The 19,106-nt window shown below is 41.0% G+C and overlaps 1 protein-coding gene and 1 long non-coding RNA gene across 3 annotated transcripts in view; both read right to left on the bottom strand.

Annotated features, from left to right (window-relative positions):
- ADGRL3 (adhesion G protein-coupled receptor L3) overlaps positions 1 to 19,106 on the bottom strand; it is a 1,148,457-nt gene that overhangs the window by 956,073 nt on the left and 173,278 nt on the right. The window lies entirely within an intron of this gene.
- On the bottom strand, positions 4,749 to 18,012 carry LOC120989589. Its single transcript, XR_005776281.1, has 3 exons — positions 18,001 to 18,012; positions 6,689 to 6,704; positions 4,749 to 4,896 (listed from the first exon to the last, which is right to left on the bottom strand). It is a non-coding gene; the product is annotated as an uncharacterized LOC120989589 (long non-coding RNA).

The following is a 19,106-nucleotide window of genomic DNA, read 5'->3' as shown; positions in this document are numbered from 1 at the left end:
GGGATATAACAATACCAGGGTTCTCTCTATATAAGTGTCACGACCAGTTGCCCGCGGTCTGGTCTTGTTGTCAATCACAGGTGAGGGCTGTTAGTATGATGCCTCACGTGTGGTTGCCCCTGGCAACATGATGTTATTTGGCAGTATAGCAGCCTGAGCTGGTTTCTAGGCAGCTTGCTGTCAAGTGCATGCGGTTGCACCTGGCACCCTGTCTTTGTAGGTGTGCACTTTGTATGTTTGGTGTGCACGGGATTTAAGTTATGTGTGCATTTCCCCTTTAAGTGACACTTACCTTCTCTGGTGTTGGAAAGGTTAATTCCTTTCCTAGTATGTCTGTGTGGGTGTGGCTACTTGGGCTATTTAGCCTCTGCTGGAAGCCTGTAGCTGAGGGGTACTCCAGGCATGTTATGCTGGAGTCTTCCTCCTGGTATTTTGATGCCATCTATCCAGTGAGGGCCACCCTTGTGGTCATAAAACTAATGTATTGATGTTATGCTTATGTTTGTGTGGAGTTTCACCTTATTGCAGTTATGGATCTAGTTTCCTGTGTGAGTTTATGTTGTGTGCTGTGTCCTTTTGTGTTTGGTGTGGATAACTGCTATTGAGCACAAGTTCCAGTCAGTGTGTCTGTGGCAGGTAGGCGTGGAAGTGGTTTCAATCGCCTGCCATATCCATATGCTGTTGATTGTCCCCTTTCCTTGCAGCTAGGCCAGTGAAACTCCTGTTCCTTCGTGTCTAGGAGGAACAGGTTGTCTTACCCTGCTCCTAGTCCAGGGATCTCTTGAGGGCTAGTAGGGACTCTAGGTTCCTGAGTATGAGCCCTCCTACCATCTGGGTTGGCTCATACAGTTAGGAGTCAGGGTCAGAGTTAGGGATGCTTTAGGAGGTGACCTGCTCCCTAATTCTGTTGTCCAGGCCTAGCAGCTTCCTTATCCTTAAAATCGCACGGATGAGGGTTTCCCCCACTCATCTGTGACAATAAGAAAGACAGAGAAGGCAAGAAAGGGGGAGGGGTGGCCCCGTATGTGAAAGATAGCATAAAATCAAATTTAATACAAGTTAGCGAGACCAATTTAGAGTGAGTTTGGGTAAGGTGTGTCTTTTTGCTGATGACACAAAGATTTGTAACAGGGTTGAAGTTCCTGGAGGGATACACCAAATGGAAAAGGATTTAGGAAAACTAGAGGAATGGTCAAAAATCTGGCAACTAACATTTAATGTTGATAAGTGCAAGATAATGCACCTGGGGCGTAAAAACCCAAGAGCAGAATATAAATTCAGTGATACAGTCCTAACCTCAGTATCTGAGGTAAGGGATTTAGGGGTCATTATTTCAGAAGACTTAAAGGTAGGCAGACAATGTCATAGAGCAGCAGGAAATGCTAGCAGAATGCTTGGGTGTATAGGGAGAGGCATTACCAGTAGAAAGAGGGAGGTGCTCATGCCGCTCTAAAGAGCACTAGTTAGACCTCATTTGGAGTATGTATTGTGCTCAGTACTGGAGACCATATCTCCAGAAGGATATTGATACTTTGGAGAGAGTTCAAAGAAGAGGTACTAAAATAGTACATGAAATGCAGGATAAAACTTACCAGGAAAGATTAACCCCTTAAGGACTTAGGGCGTACCGGTACGCCCTATTTCCTGAATCCTTAAGGACTCAGGGCATACCGGTACGTCCTAAGTTTAAACGTGATTGCGGCGCCGCAGGGGTTAATCCGAACAGGATGCCGGCTGAAATCATTCAGCCGGCATCCTGTCACAACGCCATCCTGTCACATTGCTGACACTCTGGTATAAACGGCTGACATCTGTGCAGATGTCAGCCGTTTAACCCTTTCCATACCGCGGTCCGTACGGACCGCTGTATGGAAAAGGTTAACAGTCAGGGTGCTCCCTCCCTTTCCCATCGGGGGGGCTGCTGTGCCTTTGCAGCCCCCAGACAGGATGTGGTGACAGAGGGAAGGAGCCCCCCCTCCTTACCCTTCCCCGTCTGCTCAGTTGTGGCCACAACTGAGCAGACGGGGAAGGTTCCCATGGCAACAGGACGCCTTCTAAGGTATCCTGCTGTCCATGGTGCTGAACAGATCTGTGCTAAAGGCATAGATCTGTTCAGACAAAGTGTAAGTAAAATACAGTACAATACACTATATAGTGTACTGTACTGTATTATACAGACATCAGACCCACTGGATCTTCAAAAACCAAGTGGGTCTGGGTCAAATATTTTTTTTTTAAAGTGAAAAAAGTAAAGATAAAAAAAAAAACATTTATCACTGAATAAAAATTAAAAAAAGAAAATACACTACACATATTAGGTATCGCCGCGTCCGTAACGACCTGATCTATAAAACAGTCATGTTACTTTCCCTGCATGGTGAACGCCATAAAAATAAAAAAAAATAAAACTAGGAGAAAATTGAAAGTTTGCCTACCTTACTTCCCAAAAAAGGTAATAAAAGTGATCAAAAAAGTCGCATGTACGCCAAAATAGTACCAATCAAACCATCATCTCATCCCGCAAAAATCATACCCTACCCAAGATAATCGCCCAAAAACTGAAAAAACTATGGCTCTTAGACTATGGAAACACTAAAACATGATTTATTTGGTTTCAAAAATGGAATCATTGTGTAAAACTTACATAAATAAAAAAAAAGTATACATATTAGGTATTGCCGCGTCCGTATCGACCGGCTCTATAATAATATCACATGACCTAACCCCTCAGGTGACCACCGTAAAAAAATAAAAATAAAAACGGTGTAAAAAAAGCAATTTTTTGTCATCTTACGTCATAAAAAGTGTAATAGCAAGCGATCAAAAAGTCATATGCACCCAAAAATAGTGCCAATCAAACCGTCATCTCATCCCGCAAAAAATGAGACCCTACCTAAGATAATTGCCCAAAAACTGAAAAAACTATGGCTCAGACTATGGAGACACTAAAACGTGATTTTATTTGTTTCAAAAATGAAATCATTGTGTAAAACTTACATAAATAAAAAAAATTGTATACATATTAGGTATCGCCGCGTCCGTGACAACCTGCTCTATAAAAATACCACATGATCTAACCTGTCAGATGAATGTTGTAAATAACAAAAAAAACGGTGCCAAAAAAGCTATTTCTTGTTATCTTGCCTCACAAAAAGTGTAATATAGAGCAACCAAAAATCATATGTACCCTAAACTAGTACCAACAAAACTGCCACCCTATCCCGTAGTTTCTAAAAAGGGTCACTTTTTTGGAGTTTCTACTCTAGGGTTGCATCAGGGGGGCTTCAAATGGGACATGGTGTCAAAAAAAACAGTCCAGCAAAATCTGCCTTCCAAAAACCGTATGGCATTCCTTTCCTTCTGCGCCCTGCCGTGTGCCCGTACAGCAGTTTACGACCACATATGGTCTGTTTCTGTAAACGACAGAATCAGGGCCATAAATAATGAGTTTTGTTTGGCTGTTAACCCTTGCTTTGTAACTGAAAAAAATATTAAAATGGAAAATCTGCCAAAAAAGTGAAATTTTTAAATTGTATAACTATTTTCCATTAAATCTTGTGCAACACCTAAAGGGTTAACAAAGTTTGTAAAATCAGTTTTTAATACCTTGAGGGGTGTAGTTTCTTAGATGGGGTCACTTTTATGGAGTTTCTACTCTAGGGGTGCATCAGGGGGGCTTCAAATGGGACATGGTGTCAAAAAAACCAGTCCAGAAAAATCTGCCTTCTAAAAACCATACGGCGCACCTTTCCCTCTACGCCCTACTGTGTGCCCGTACAGTAGTTAACGGCCACATATGGGGTGTTTCTGCAAACTACAGAATCGGGGCAATAAATATAGTATTTTGTTTGGCTGTTAACCCTTGCTTTGTTACTGGAAAAAATTGATTAAAATGAAAAATTTGCCCAAAAATCTAAATTCGGAAATTTTAACACCATTTGACTTTAACTCTTGTGGAACACCTAAAGGGTTAACAAAGTTTGTAAAATCAGTTTTAAATACCTTGAGGGGTGTAGTTTATAGAATGGGGTCATTTTTGGGTGGTTTCTATTATATAAGCCTCGCAAAGTGACTTCAGACCTGAACTGGTCCCTAAAAATTGGGTTTTTGAAAATTTCAGAAAAACATTTGCTTCTAAACCTCTAAGCCTTGTAACATCCCCAAAAAATAAAATATGAATACCCAAAATGATCCAAACATGAAGTAGACATATGGGGAATGTAAAGTTATAACAATTTTTTGAGGTACTACTATGTATTATAGAAGTAGAGAAATTAAATTGCAATTTTTTTCAAATTATGGGTAAATTTGGTATTTTTTTATAAATGAAAATTAATTTTTTGGACTTCATTTTACCAGTCTCATGAAGTACACTATGTGACAAAAAAACAATCTCAGAATGGCCTGGATAAGTCAAAGCGTTTTAAAGTTATCAGCACTTAAAGTGACACTGGTCAGATTTGCCAAAAATGTCCAAGTCCTTAAGGTGAAATAGGGCTGAGTCCTTAAGGGGTTAAAGGACTTTATAGCTTGGAAGAAAGAGGGGATATGATAGAAACTTTTAAATACATGAAGGGAATCAACAAGGTAAAAGAGGAGAGAATATTTAAAAGAAGAAAAACTGCTACAAGAGGACATAGTTTCAAATTAGAGGGGCAAAGGTTTAAAAGTAATATCAGGAAGTATTACTTTACTGAGAGAGTAGTGGATGCATGGAAAAGCCTTCCTGCAGAAGTGGTAGCTGCAAATACAGTGAATGAGTTTAAGCATGCATGGAATAGGCATACGTCCATCCTTCATATAAGATAGGGCCAAGGGCTATTCATAGTATTCAGTATATTGGGCAGACTAGATGGGCAAAATGGTTATCTGCAGACACATTATATGTTTCTATGTCTCTAAGATGGCAGCCCGCATGTGTTCGTTGGCGAACACTGCGAACTGGCCATCACTGCAGTTTAGTGTCATCTGCAAAAATTTATATTTTACTGTGCAAGCCTTCTACAAGATCATTAATAAATATATTAGAGAATAGGGCCCAATACTGACCCCTGAGGTACTCCACTAGTGAAAGTGACCCAATCTGAGTGTGTACCATTAACCGCCTCACGTCCGCCCATAGACTATAAACGTCCTATGGGTGGACGTCTATTTCTGACAGCACGTTTTAAAACGTCCTGTCAGAAATAGCAGCTGCACGCTAATCGTGCAGCTGCTGATCGGGTTGCCCGCTGTCAGTGACAGCAGGGCAACCCTAAGACAAGGCAGGGACAGTTCCCAGGTGTCCCTGCCTTCACGATCGCTGCAGACACAGCGCTCACCGAGCGCTGTGTCTGCAGAGCAGGAAGCGCTGTGCGCTTCCTGTTCCGGCCCGGCGGTCATGTGACCGCCGGGACCGGAGAGTGCAGGGGCTGTGTGAGGTATTTCACAGACCTCAATCAGCCCTGCTGTGAGGCTGTACAGCGCTGGATTGCTGCTGTACAGCCTCTCTAGGGGTGCATTTGTCCTGTAACTGGGGCTACTATGTCAGCCCCAGTTACAGGAGAAATCAACAGTGAAAAAAGTGAAGTAAATGTCCCCCAGAGGTCTTGTATGACCTTATGGGGGACGAAAAGTGTAAAATAAAAAAATAAAAATAAAAGGTTGAAAATATAAAAATAAAAAAAAGTTTCACATGTAAAAAAAAAAAAAGTCCCCAAGTAAGGAATGAAAAAAAAAAGTTAAAAATATAAAAAAAAAAAAAAAGTATACATATTAGGTATTGCCGCGTCCGTATAAACCAGCTCTATAAAAATATCACATGACCTAACCCCTCGGGTGAACACCGTAAAAAAAAAAAAAAAACTGTGTCAAAACAAGCAATTTTTTTCACCTTGCATCACAAAAGGTGCAACACCAAGTGATCAAAAATGCGTATGTCCCACAAAATAGTACCAATAAAACCGTCACCTCATCCCGCAAAAAATGAGCCCCTACATAAGAAAATCTCTCAAAAAATAAAAAAACTATAGCTCTTAGAACATGGAGACACTAAAACATCATTTTTTTGGTTTCAAAAATGCTATTATTGTGTTAAAGTGAAACAAATAAAAAAAAAAGTATACATATTAGGTATTGCCGCGTCCGTAAAAACCAGCTCTATAAAAATATCACATGACCTAACCCCTCGGGTGAACACAGTAAAAAAAAAAAAAAAAAAACTGTGTCAAAACAAGCAATTTTTGTCACCTTGCATCACAAAAGGTGCAACACCAAGTGATCAAAAACGACGATGTCTCACAAAATAGTACCAATAAAACCGTCACCTCATCCCGCAAAAAATGAGCCCCTACATAAGAAAATCTCTCAAAAAATAAAAAAACTATAGCTCTCAGAACATGGACACATTAAAACATATTTTTTTTGTTTCAAAAATGCTATTATTGTGTAAAACTTTAATAAATGAGAAAAAGTATACATATTAGGTATCGCCACGTCCGTAACAATCTGCTCTATAAAAATGTCACTTGACTGAACCCCTCAGGTGAACGCTGTAAAAATAAATAAATAGAAACTGTGCTAAAACAACCAATTTTTTGGTCACCTTGTCCCATAAAGTGTTATAATGAATGATCAAAAAATCATATGTACCCAAAAATAGTACTAATTAAACTGGCACCTTATCCCCTAGTTTCCAAAATGGGGTCACTTCTTGGGAGTTTCTACTGTAAGGGTGCATCAGGGGGCTTCAAATGGGACATGGCATCTAAAAACCATGTGGAGTTCCTTTTCTTCTGCGCCCTGCCGTGTGCCCATACAGCAGTTTATGACCACATGTGGGGTGTTTCTGTAAACCGCAGAATCTGGGTAATAAATATTGAGTTTTGTTTGGCTGTTAACCATCGATGTGTAAAAGAAAAAAATTTATTAAAATGGAAAATCTGCCAAAAAAGTGAAATTTAAAAATTTGATCTCCATTTTCCTTTAATTCTTGTGGAACGCCTAAAGAGTTAACAAAGTTTGTAAAATCGGTTTTGAATACCTTGAGGGGTGTAGTTTCTACAATGGGGTCATTTATGGGGGTATCCACTATGTAGGCCCCACAAAGTGACTTCAGACCTGAACTGGTCCTTATAAAGTGGGTTTTGGCAATTTTCTTAAAAATTTGAAGAATTCCTTCTAAACTTCTAAGCCTTCTAACGTCCTAAAAAAATAAAATGACATTTCCAAAATGATGCCAACATAAAGTAGACATATGGGGAATGTTAAATAATAAATATTTTATGAGGTATCACTTTCTGTTTTAAAAGCAGAGAAATTGAAATTTAGAAAATTGCGAATTTTTCAAATTTTTGGGTAAATTTGGGATTTTTTCATAAATAAAGGTGAAATATTTTGACTCAAATTGTTGGTGAAACAAGTGATGTACCTGCATTGAAAAGCCTCCGATAATACTGTATGGCCATACAGAAGAAAATTTCTACAGTAAAGGATTAATTATTCTTATCGTCGAAAGCTGTACCAAAGGAAATTGCGGAACAGAGTGGCAACTCCCGCTATCTTTGGAACTCCCGCAATATTTAAACCAGCTTGCTGTATGGAGCGACTGAATAAGCCGGCAAATATTTAAAGCTCCATTGAAGCAATAGGGAGACAACAGACGCTAGACGGTAAGCCAAATATCGATTTAAAGTTTTCTTCGATTTAAAGCTCATATCGACCTTAAAAGGATATGCTATAAGAGACTTTTCACATTATCAGGATTCCTGTGGACACTTCATGAACATATTGCGCTCCCAGTGAATACACCTACAACATTTTCAGTGACATTCAGTTTCCCAAATTGGGATAGAGCGCTAGAAGACCCCCTCTTTCCCAAATAACAGCATATACTTGAAGTTTTTTGGTGTGATATATATTATTGAATTTATAGACACTATTGAGTGGTATCGAATATTTCAACATTGAATTTTCTACCATTCAATTTATCGAATATTTCTATCGAATATATTTTTATCGATTATAGTATCGATCATATCTACCACAATATATGTGACTGTAATGTTGTATATTATTGCTACATTGTTCTTATAAATTTTATTACTTGTATTTTATGGGGATTTAATAAATATTTTCTGCACATGTCAATTTGGTTGCCAAGTGTATGAGCGCACGCTCATTTTCCTATTACTGTGTTTTTTATTAATACCATTTTGGAGTGTGTGTGACTTTTTCATCACATTTTATTTTTAAAAAAATTGTAAGAGAAGCAATGAAAAAATGGTAAATTGGCCATTTTTACCCTTTTTTCCGTTACGCCATTCGATGTATTGAATTTTTTTTTATATATTTTAATAGTACGGGCGTTTTCAGAAGCGGTGATAACCATGATTTAATATTTTTGTTATTTATGGAATTATTTTTTTATTCTACAGAAACGGGGGTGATTTCAAACTTTTTCTTTTTTAAGTTTTTTTTTGTACTTGTATTTGAGCATACAAATTATTTCTCTTTTTTTTTATTCTGAACAATCATGGGTATTTTAGACCCATTATTTGTACTGAATTGCTAATTTCTTATGTTTGCCTGCCGCGTGCTGGCCAAAATAAGAATTGCTGCTTCAATACCCTTGGTCTCTTCAGAGAGACCCAGCGCATTGAATTCAATTACCGGCATCCTCATTGGCAGCAGAGGAAGCTTCAGGGTTTTTCACCCTTTATATGCCGTGATCTCACTTGACCAAGGCATCTAATGGCTTTAATGACCACAATCTGCATTATTGCCAATTGCACTTTTTAGCCGTGGGTCTCTGCTGTTTGAAACAGCTGAGACTAGCCAGCCATGGCACCCACTGCACGCGCAAGAGAGCGCGATGTTTGCCCACCGTTCCAGCGCCAAACGGATTAATATATGCTGTGGCAGTCAAAACACATGCTTTTCTGTTAGCTGTTGACAGTGGCAGCAGCAGCAGAAGTAACCCCATGACAGAATGGGGATGGTGGCAGCAGCAGTAGTGGCCCTATAACAGAGTGGGGATGGCGGTGACAACGACAGTGGAAATAGTGGCGCGATGAGAGAGTGAGGAGGGGGCAGCTGCAGTAATGGCAATAATGTGTCAACATCACTGTTTATTTTTCTGATCCATTAGAAGAACAGAAAAACAAAAACAAAAAAAAATGAATCCTGTATTTTGAGCATCTATAAAGCCTCCTACAGACAGTCAGTATTTGGTCAGTATTTTGCATTAGTATTTGATAAGTATCTGTAAGCCAAAAACATGAATGGGACCAAAACAAAGATAACATGTTATGGAATTATTTGCATTTCATCTGTGTTTTGGACCCACTCCTGCTTTTGGCTTACAAATTCTGATCAAAAATTGCCAAATACTGACGTGTGAAAGAGGCCATACAGATGCTCAAAATACAAGATCCTTTTTTTTCCTGTTCTTCTGACGGTTTAAAAGAAGTGAAAAATAAACACTGACAAACAGAGACAATAGCGGTCCCATAACAGGGTGGGTATGAGAACCAACAACAGTGGCAGTAAAGGGGACAATAGTACAGTAGCATACAGCACAAGATTGTGGCAGACCACAGTGGTAGCAGAACAAAACAACAGCAGTGTAACAGCAAGGCCCAGTGGCATGCATATGCTTTTTAAAAATTGCATATGGCAGAGGTAACGGCCCATTTTGCTGAATATTCTGGTGTGCCAGCACACCACACTATGATCATTAGTGGCAGAATTATCTATACTGTTGGCACCGATGTCTAGAAATCCTAGTTGATTCACACCTGATTCAGCTATATGAAGGTTAGGCTTTCAAAATTTTGGGAGGAAAGGCGAGTTCTCTTAGGTGTAACTATGTCCCTCCCCTCCAGCACTGAACACCCACTCTGATGCCACACTACTGGCCAGGCCATAAAGCATGCCCATGGCAAACTCGGACACAAATCAAGTTTGCATGCCCAGTGGTCCATAAGATCTTGGATCATGGGTGACCGTGTGCAGTCCAAGTATGCCACCACCTGCTGGTTGAGGTTGCTGCATTTCCTGCTGATGGGTGGCTTCTTCAGTAGGCTGCTGAAGAAAACTGCTCTTCAGAGACTCCAGATGGAAGTTGCTGCATATGGAGCTGGTGCTGCTCCTGCCCCCCCCCCCCCCCCCCACCTCTAGTCATTGCAGTGTAGCATGAGAATAGAAGGTCCCCCCAGTCAGACTTTCGTGAAGATGGGCAATGGTGCTCATATGCAGCGAACAATCAATTGCACAGAAAGTCTCTGTAGTAGTTGATTTTAACATTCCTCTCATATGGTCTAAAAAATGCCCCCATTTTTGAACGGTAGCGAGGATCTAACAATGTGGATAGCCAGTAGTCATCCCTCTGGCAAATCCAGACAATGCAGCCTGTCAGTAAGCATACAAGAAAGCATGCATTTGGCCATTTGTGCAAGGGACTCAAAAGGTCACACTGCCTCCATCTCCACTGCATACTACTATGGTCTGTCGTGGTCATCTGTGTCGTCACCCTCCAGCTCCTCATGCTTCTCCTGCTCCTCTCCTGTTGCTTGGTCAGATAAGCCACCTAGTTTTCTATAGAATTCCTAGGCATTTATGTCCTCCTACTCGTCCTCATCCTCCTTAGGGCTCAGTTGGCCGTGAGATATACAGTACAGACCAAAAGTTTGGACACACCTTCTCATTCAAAGAGTTTTCTTTATTTTCATGACTATGAAAATTGTAGATTCACACTGAAGGCATCAAAACTATTAATTAACACATGTGGAATTATATACATAACAAACAAGTGTGAAACAACTGAAAATATGTCATATTCTAGGTTCTTCAAAGTAGCCACATTTTGCTTTGATTACTGCTTTGCACACTCTTGGCATTCTCTTGATGAGCTTCAAGAGGTAGTCCCCTGAAATGGTTTTCACTTAACAGGTGTGCCCTGTCAGGTTTAATAAGTGGGATTTCTTGCCTTATAAATGGGGTTGGGACCATCAGTTGCGTTGAGGAGAAGTCAGGTGGATACACAGCTGATAGTCCTACTGAATAGACTGTTAGAATTTGTATTATGGCAAGAAAAAAGCAGCTAAGTAAAGAAAAACGAGTGGCCATTATTACTTTAAGAAATGAAGGTCAGTCAGTCAGCCGAAAAATTGGGAAAACTTTGAAAGTAAGGGCTATTTGACCATGAAGGAGAGTGATGGGGTGCTGCGGCAGATGACCTGGCCTCCACAGTCACCGGACCTGAACCCAATCGAGATGGTTTGGGGTGAGCTGGACCGCAGAGTGAAGGCAAAAGGGCCAACAAGTGCTAAGCATCTCTGGGAACTCCTTCAAGACTGTTGGAAGACCATTTCAGGGGACTACCTCTTGAAGCTCATCAAGAGAATGCCAAGAGTGTGCAAAGCAGTAATCAAAGCAAAAGGTGGCTACTTTGAAGAACCTAGAATATGACATATTTTCAGTTGTTTCACACTTGTTTGTTATGTATATAATTCCACATGTGTTAATTCATAGTTTTGATGCCTTCATAGTCATGAAAATAAAGAAAACTCTTTGAATGAGAAGGTGTGTCCAAACTTTTGGTCTCTACTGTAGGTGCTACGTCTTCTGTCCCCTCGCCAATCACATTTATTAGCAGCCCTTCCAGGATGTGAAGAAGTGGAATACATCATTCATCCCGTAGTTTTGCCAACTGACAAATAAAGTGGCCTCATCAAAGGGCCTGAGCAAACGGCTAATGTGGAAGTTACACTGGGAAGTAGACCTGTCTGACTCCTGCATTAAGAAATCATTCACCACCTTCCACTGCTCGTACAAGCCGTCTAACATGTAGCGTGGAATTCCAACAGGTGGAAATGTTGCATTTCAGGCAATGTTGCGGAAGAACATTTTGCCTTTGCAGCTCAAGGAGGGTATGTTTTGCACGGTAAGAGAGGCTGAAGTTCAGTGGAAGACTTGAAGAACTGGGTGGCAACTAGATTGAAGACATGAACGATGCAGGGAGCATGGATCAACCCTCCTTGTCACAGCACAGACAAAATGTTCTTCCCGTTACCAGTAACCATGGTTCCTATCTCCAGTTGGCGAGGAGACCGCCAGTGTTCGATTTCTTTATTGATGATGCTTAGCAGTTCCTCTCTAATGTGGCTTTATTTGCCCAGGCTGACCAGGTGCAGAACCGAGTGACAACTCCTGGCTTTACATAGGTGATATACTGGAGGACCACTGTGAACTGTTCCTACAATGGACAGTGATGACAAGGTGGACGATGAGGAGACAGAGGTGTAAAAATCCCAGAAAGTTACTGGTGTGCCTGGTCCGGAAGCACATTTACCCAGTGGGCTGTGAACGACAGTATATTGTCCTTGACTATAGTTGCAACACTGTTGTGAACTCTAACAGACCCCAAGAGGCCCAAGGACTGGCCCAACTTCTGCTCAGCATACATGTGCAAGGCTGGTACAACTTTTATGAAAAAGTAATGTCAGCTTGGGACTCTCCACCTTGGATGGGCACAAGCCATCAGTTTCTGAAATGTGCAGTCAACTACATGAAAAGGGAGGGACTGTAGTACCAGCAACTTGGCTAGGTGCACATTCAGCTTCTGCGTGGTTGGATAAGTGCTCGCATACTGTTATTTTTTAGCAATCGCCTCAGTGATCGATTGTTGCAGAAACAAGTGACAAGGAGTAAGTGTAGGAGGAGGAGCATCAGGCGCTATAGATGAAGTTAAAGTCGATTGGAAACGAACAATAGCTTCTTTCTGCTGATGTTGGTAAGCCCTGAATGTTGAAGAGGGGGTGCGGGCCGGTGGGAGATGCAGCGCTTGCTGCATCAGGCTGTAACATCAAATGAGTAGCTTGGTTTTCCCACGCCACTTTATGGTGATGCTCCATATGTTGACGCAGAGCTGTCGTGTCAACATTAGCACACTGGCCGTTCCCCAGCAACTTGGTGGAAAAATTCCCACACTGCCGTGTATGGCATTTTCTCTCCACCACTGCTTTTATGAACCCGTGCACTGCTAGAGGGTTCCTCACTGCTTTTGGCTGCAGATCTCCCACTGATTCCACCCTGCTGCCTCACAGGCACGCTGCCCCTCTAGCTCTCTGATGATGATGATGCCCTCTCTTCACCCAGCTCCCACTTGCGATCAACCACATCACTGTCAATTACAACAGTTTGTTCTTCACTAATGTCACCCTAACTTGTCTCTTGCGCACATCCCTGACCTCTCGCAATATGTGCTCCCACCCGGCATACATTAATTGGCTAGCAGAAGGAGAAGCAAAAGCAAGAGGCAGGTTCAGGACAGGTGAGGGCACAGAGGCAGTTCCTGGGTCATGCCAACTAAGTGTGTATCTGTTGTGAACTGAGATGATGTTGAAGAGCGAGTTAATATTCCAGTACAGCTGGATTGTTGGTCAAAACATAACCGCTGGATGACAGTATTTCTATGTATTAACTAACATATTAAGGCTACATGCACACAATGTTTTGCGGTACGCAAATTGTGGATCCTCAAAAAAAAACTGATGACATCCGTATGCCATCCGTTTTTTTTGGGCGGATCTATTGTAACAATGCCTAAAATGGACAAGAATAGGACATGTTAAATTTTTTTCGGGGCTACGGAATGGACATACTGATGCATTTTTGGAGGACCCATTGAAATGGATGAGTCCGCATCCTATCCGCAAAAAAAACAACTTAATGGACACGGAAACAAACAACGTTCATGTGCATGTAGCCCAACTGCAACTGTGCCAGCAGTTCAACAATATGCAGACGGCAATATATTACACAGCACTTTAATATTGAGGCACAGTAATTCTATGTACAGTATAAGTTAAAAGATTAACTGTGAATGTGTCAGCGGTTCAACAAGATGCAGACAGAGATATATATACACACACCTACACACACCTGGCCGCTTCATGTTGGACCCCCTTTTGCCTTCAGAACTGCCTTAATTCTACGTGGCATTGATTCAACAAGGTGCTGATAGAATTCTTTAGAAATGTTGGCCCATATTGATAGGATAGCATCTTGCAGTTGATGCTCTATTGGGTTGAGATCTGGTGACTGTGGGGGCCATTTTAGTACAGTGAACTCATTGTCATGTTCAAGAAACCAATTTGAAATGATTCGAGCTTTGTGACATGGTGCATTATCCTGCTGGAAGTAGCCATCAGAGGATGGATACATGTTCTCATTCTGTTTACGCCAAATTCGGACTCTACCATTTGAATGTCTCAACAGAAATCGAGACTCATCAGACCAGGCAACATTTTTCCAGTCTTCAACAGTCCAATTTTGGTGAGCTCGTGCAAATTGTAGCCTCTTTTTCCTATTTGTAGTGGAGATGAGTGGTACCCGGTGGAGTCTTCTGCTGTTGTAGCCCATCCGCCTCAAGGTTGTGCGTGTTGTGGCTTCACAAATGCTTTGCTGCATACCTCGGTTGTAACGAGTGGTTATTTCAGTCAACGTTGCTCTTCTATCAGCTTGAATCAGTCGGCCCATTCTCCTCTGACCTCTAGCATCCACAAGGCATTTTCGCCCACAGGACTGCCGCATGCTGGATGTTTTTCCCTTTTCACACCATTCTTTGTAAACCCTAGAAATGGTTGTGCGTGAAAATCCCAGTAACTGAGCAGATTGTGAAATACTCAGACCGGCCCGTCTGGCACCAACAACCATGCCACGCTCAAAATTGCCTTGACCAGGAGCACCCCCTTAAATGCATTGAAGTAACTGCCATGTGATTGGTTGACTAGATAATTGCATTAATGAGAAATAGAACAGGTTTTCCTAATAATTCTTTAGGTGAGTGTATGTATATATATATATATATATATATATATATATATATGTCACTATAAGGGCTCATGCACAGAAACTTATTTTGTTACCGTGTCCGTTCCGTTTTTTTGTGGATAGGATGCGGACCCATTCATTTAACCCCTTAAGGACTCAGCCCCATTTCACCTTAAGGACTTGGCCATTTTTTGCAAATCTGACCAGTGTCACTTTAAGTGCTGATAACTTTAAAACGCATTGACTTATCCAGGCCGTTCTGAGATTGTTTTTTCGTCATATATTGTACTTCATGACACTGCTAAAATTGGGTCAAAAAAGTTAATTTTTTTGCATTAAAAAATACCATATTTACCAAAAATTTTGAAAAATTAGCAAATTTCAAAGTTGCAGTTTCTCTACTTCTGTAATACTGTACATAGTAATACCCCCAAAAATTGTGATGACTTTACATTTCTCATATGTCTACTTCATGTTTGTAGCATTTTGGGAATGATATTTTATTTTTTGGGGATGTTACAAGGCTTAGAAGTTTAGAAGCAAATCTTGAAATTTTTCAGAAATTTACAAAAACCCCATTTTTAGGGACCACTACAGGTCTGAAGTCACTTTGCGAGGCTTACATAATAGAAACCGCCCAAAAATGACCCTATTCTATAAACTACACCCCTCAAGGTATTCAAAACTGATTTTACAAACTTCGTTAACCCTTTAGGTGTTGCACAAGAGTTATTGGCAAATGGGGATGAAATTTGAGAATTTCATTTTTTTGCCTAATTTTCCATTTTTTCCACTAACAAAGCAAGGGTTAACAGCCAAACAAGACTGTATCTTTATTGCCCTGACTCTGCCGTTTACAGAAACACCCCATATGTGGCCGTAAACTACTGTACGGGCATACAGTAGGGCGTAGAGTGAAAGGTGCGCCGTATGGTTTTTGGAAACCAGATTTTGCTGGACTGGTTTTTTGACACCATGTCCCATTTGAAGCCCCCCTGATGCACTCCTAGAGTAGAAACTCCATAAAAGTGAACCCATCTAAGAAACTACACCCCTCAAGGTATTCAAAACTGATTTTACAAACTTTGTTAACCATTTAGGTGTTGCACAAGATTTAATGGAAAATAGAGATACAATTTCAAAATTTCACTTTTTTGGCAGATTTTCCATTTTAATATTTTTTTTCCAGTTACAAAGCAAGGGTTAACAGCCAAACAAAACTCATTATTTATGGCCCTGATTCTGCAGTTTACAGAAACACCCCATATGTGGTCGTAAACCGCTGTACGGGCACACGGCAGGGTGCAGAAGGAAAGGAATGCCATACGGTTTTTGGAAGGCAGATTTTGCTGGACTGTTTTTTTTGACACCATGTCCCATTTGAAGCCCCCCTGATGCACCCCCAGAGTAGAAACTCCAAAAAAGTGACCCCATTTTAGAAACTACGGGATAGGGTGGCAGTTTTGTTGGTACTAGTTTAGAGTACATATGATTTTTGGTTGCTCTATATTACACTTTTTTGTGCGGCAAGGTAACAAGAAATAGATTTTTTTGGCACGTTTTTTTTTTTTTTGTTATTTACAACATTCATCTGACAGGTTAGATCATGTGGTAATTTTATAGAGCAGGTTGTCACGGACGCGGCGATACCTAATATGTATACATTTTTTTTTTATTTATGTAAGTTTTACACAATGATTTTATTTTTAAAACAAAAAAAATGTTAGTGTCTCCATAGTCTAAGAGCCATAGTTTTTTCAGTTTTTGGGCGATTATCTTAAGTAGGGTCTCATTTTCTGTGGGATGAGATGACTGTTTGGCACTATTTTGGGGTGCATATGACTTTTTGATCGCTTGCTATTACACTTTTTGTGACGTAAGATGACAAAAAATAGCTTTTTTTACACCGTTTTTATTCTTATTTTTTTACGGTGGTCATCTGAGGGTTTAGGTCATGTGATATTTTTATAGAGCCGGTCGATACGGACGCGGCAATACCTAATATGTATACTTTTTTTTATTTATTTAATTTTTACACAATGATTTCATTGTTGAAACAAAAAAAATCATGTTTTAGTGTTTCCATAGTCTAAGAGCCATAGTTTCCGCGTGCGGGGAAATTAACATGACCGTTTTATAGATCAGGTCGGTACGGACGCGGCGATACCAAACATGTGTAGGGAATTTAATTTTTTTTTCATTTTTAATCAGTGATAAATGTGTTTTTTGATTTTTACTTTTTTTTTTTTACTTTTTTTTTGACCCAGACCCACTTGGTTCTTGAAGATCCAATGGGTCTGATGTCTGTATAATACAGTACAGTACAATATATAGTGTACTGTACTGTATTTTACTTACACTTTGTCTGAACAGATCTCTGCCTTTAGCACAGATCTGTTCAGCACCATGGACAGCAGGATGCCTGAAACGGCCTCCTGTTGCCATGGGAACCTTCCCCGTCTGCTCAGTACTGGTCAGAACTTTGCAGATGGGGAAGGGTAAGGACGGGGCTCTCTCCTTCTCCATCGGGGGGCTGCAAAGGCACAGCAGCCCCCCGATGGGAGAGGGAGGGAGCTCCCTCTTACTGCTAACTTTTTCCATACATCGGTCCGTACGGAACGACATCCGTTTTTTGGGCGGATCCGCAATTTGCGGACCGCAAAACACATACGGTCGTGTGCATGTAGCCTAATAGTGAGGCACGGTAATACTATGAATGTGGTGAGCAGGTGAACAAGATGCACACGGCGATTACACTCAACCTGCATTGTCCCTGCAGGCTCCATATACTCTCCCTAGTATTTGAAAACTCTCCCTACAATCTTTCTACACTGTCCCTGCACTCTATCTATCCAATTGAAAGATTTCTTCAACCCTGTCACTAGTGCATGAGTGCTTATCAAGTCTTTCCCTAAGCACAGCTCAAAGTGATATGGCAGAGCCCGCACAGGATGAGGCTATTTATAGGGCTGTGACATCATGGGTGATCTTGTGTTCCCGGGCTTCTTACTTTCACTTTGTAACACATGCAGCAGCCATTTTAAATTTGATTTGTTACTACAAAGCGCAAGAAAATTCGGATTTGTAGCGAATCAAATTTTTCCTAAACTTCGGATTGAATTCCACTTCGGATACTTCAATTCGCTAAACACTAGTGATCACTGGGACCTTTCACACAGGCCAAACATAGGGAGCAGGTCTTTCTACAAAATCTCATCCCCAATAATTTGTCCTATTATCGGTCTATGCATAAGAACATTTACACAGGATGGCTGTCAATCAATAATAACACAGCCCTCGACTACTTAAGGCTACTGTCACACTCGCGGTAGCCTTTTCCAGCAGGCTGCTCAGGCGGGGGAACAGCCTGCTGGATCTGTGCTACCGCAAGTCCACCGTGCCGCTGGAGGTCCATCACTATAATGGGGACGGGCCAGACAAAAACTACAACACGCTGCGGTTTTTGTCCGGCCACTCGGCATGTTTGCCTTGATGTGGCCAGACAAAAACCGCAGTGAGTTGTAGTTTTTGTCCGGCCACCTCTCAGCATGATTGCTGTGCTGTGGACGAACCTCCGGCCCAACCCTGTTATAGTGAATAGGGCCAGAACTCCAGCGGCACTTGGGGTAGAACGGATCTAGTAGGTTGAAAAGGCTACTGCAAGTGTGAAATTAGCCTAACTCTGAGATTTAAATGAATAAATGACAAGTTTTGATTAATAATTTCCCATAAAACTTTATATCAGTCTGCTTCTTCTGCTCTAAAACCTGCTGGCTGCAGACTGCACTGCTTTTTTATGGTACCAGATTCCCTTTAACCTCTGGCCCACAGGCATTTAAAAAAAAAAAATTCTACCTTTTCAGCTCCCCGCCTTCCAAGAGCCATGACTTTGTTACTTTTCCATTCATCTTGCCATATGAGAGCTTGTTTCTTCTGGGATGAGCTGTGTGTTTTAATGGCCCTATTTAAAGGGGTACTCTGGTTTCATGAAACTGATAACCTTCAGGAAAGGTCATCAATTTCAAATTAGTGGGGGTTTGAACCTTAGCATCCAATGCTTACCTGCACACCGTCTACTTCATAGTGGCAGTGCTTTTTCTATGCTAAGAAAGCTAATACATATTACTGGTTTATTCACAGACATAATATCTGATGATAAAGAAACCAGTAAAATGTATCAGCTTTCTAAGTATAGAAAACTACTCTTCTCAAGATGATAAGACTGCAGCCTGGATGCAAGTGGTCAGCCTTGCATGTAGATGCATCAGGCTCAAAATCCCAGTTGAGACTTC

The sequence above is a fragment of the Bufo bufo genome, chromosome 2, assembly GCF_905171765.1.
Source record: "Bufo bufo chromosome 2, aBufBuf1.1, whole genome shotgun sequence".
Lineage (NCBI taxonomy): Eukaryota > Metazoa > Chordata > Amphibia > Anura > Bufonidae > Bufo > Bufo bufo.
This window is presented reverse-complemented; position numbering and strand designations above follow the sequence as displayed.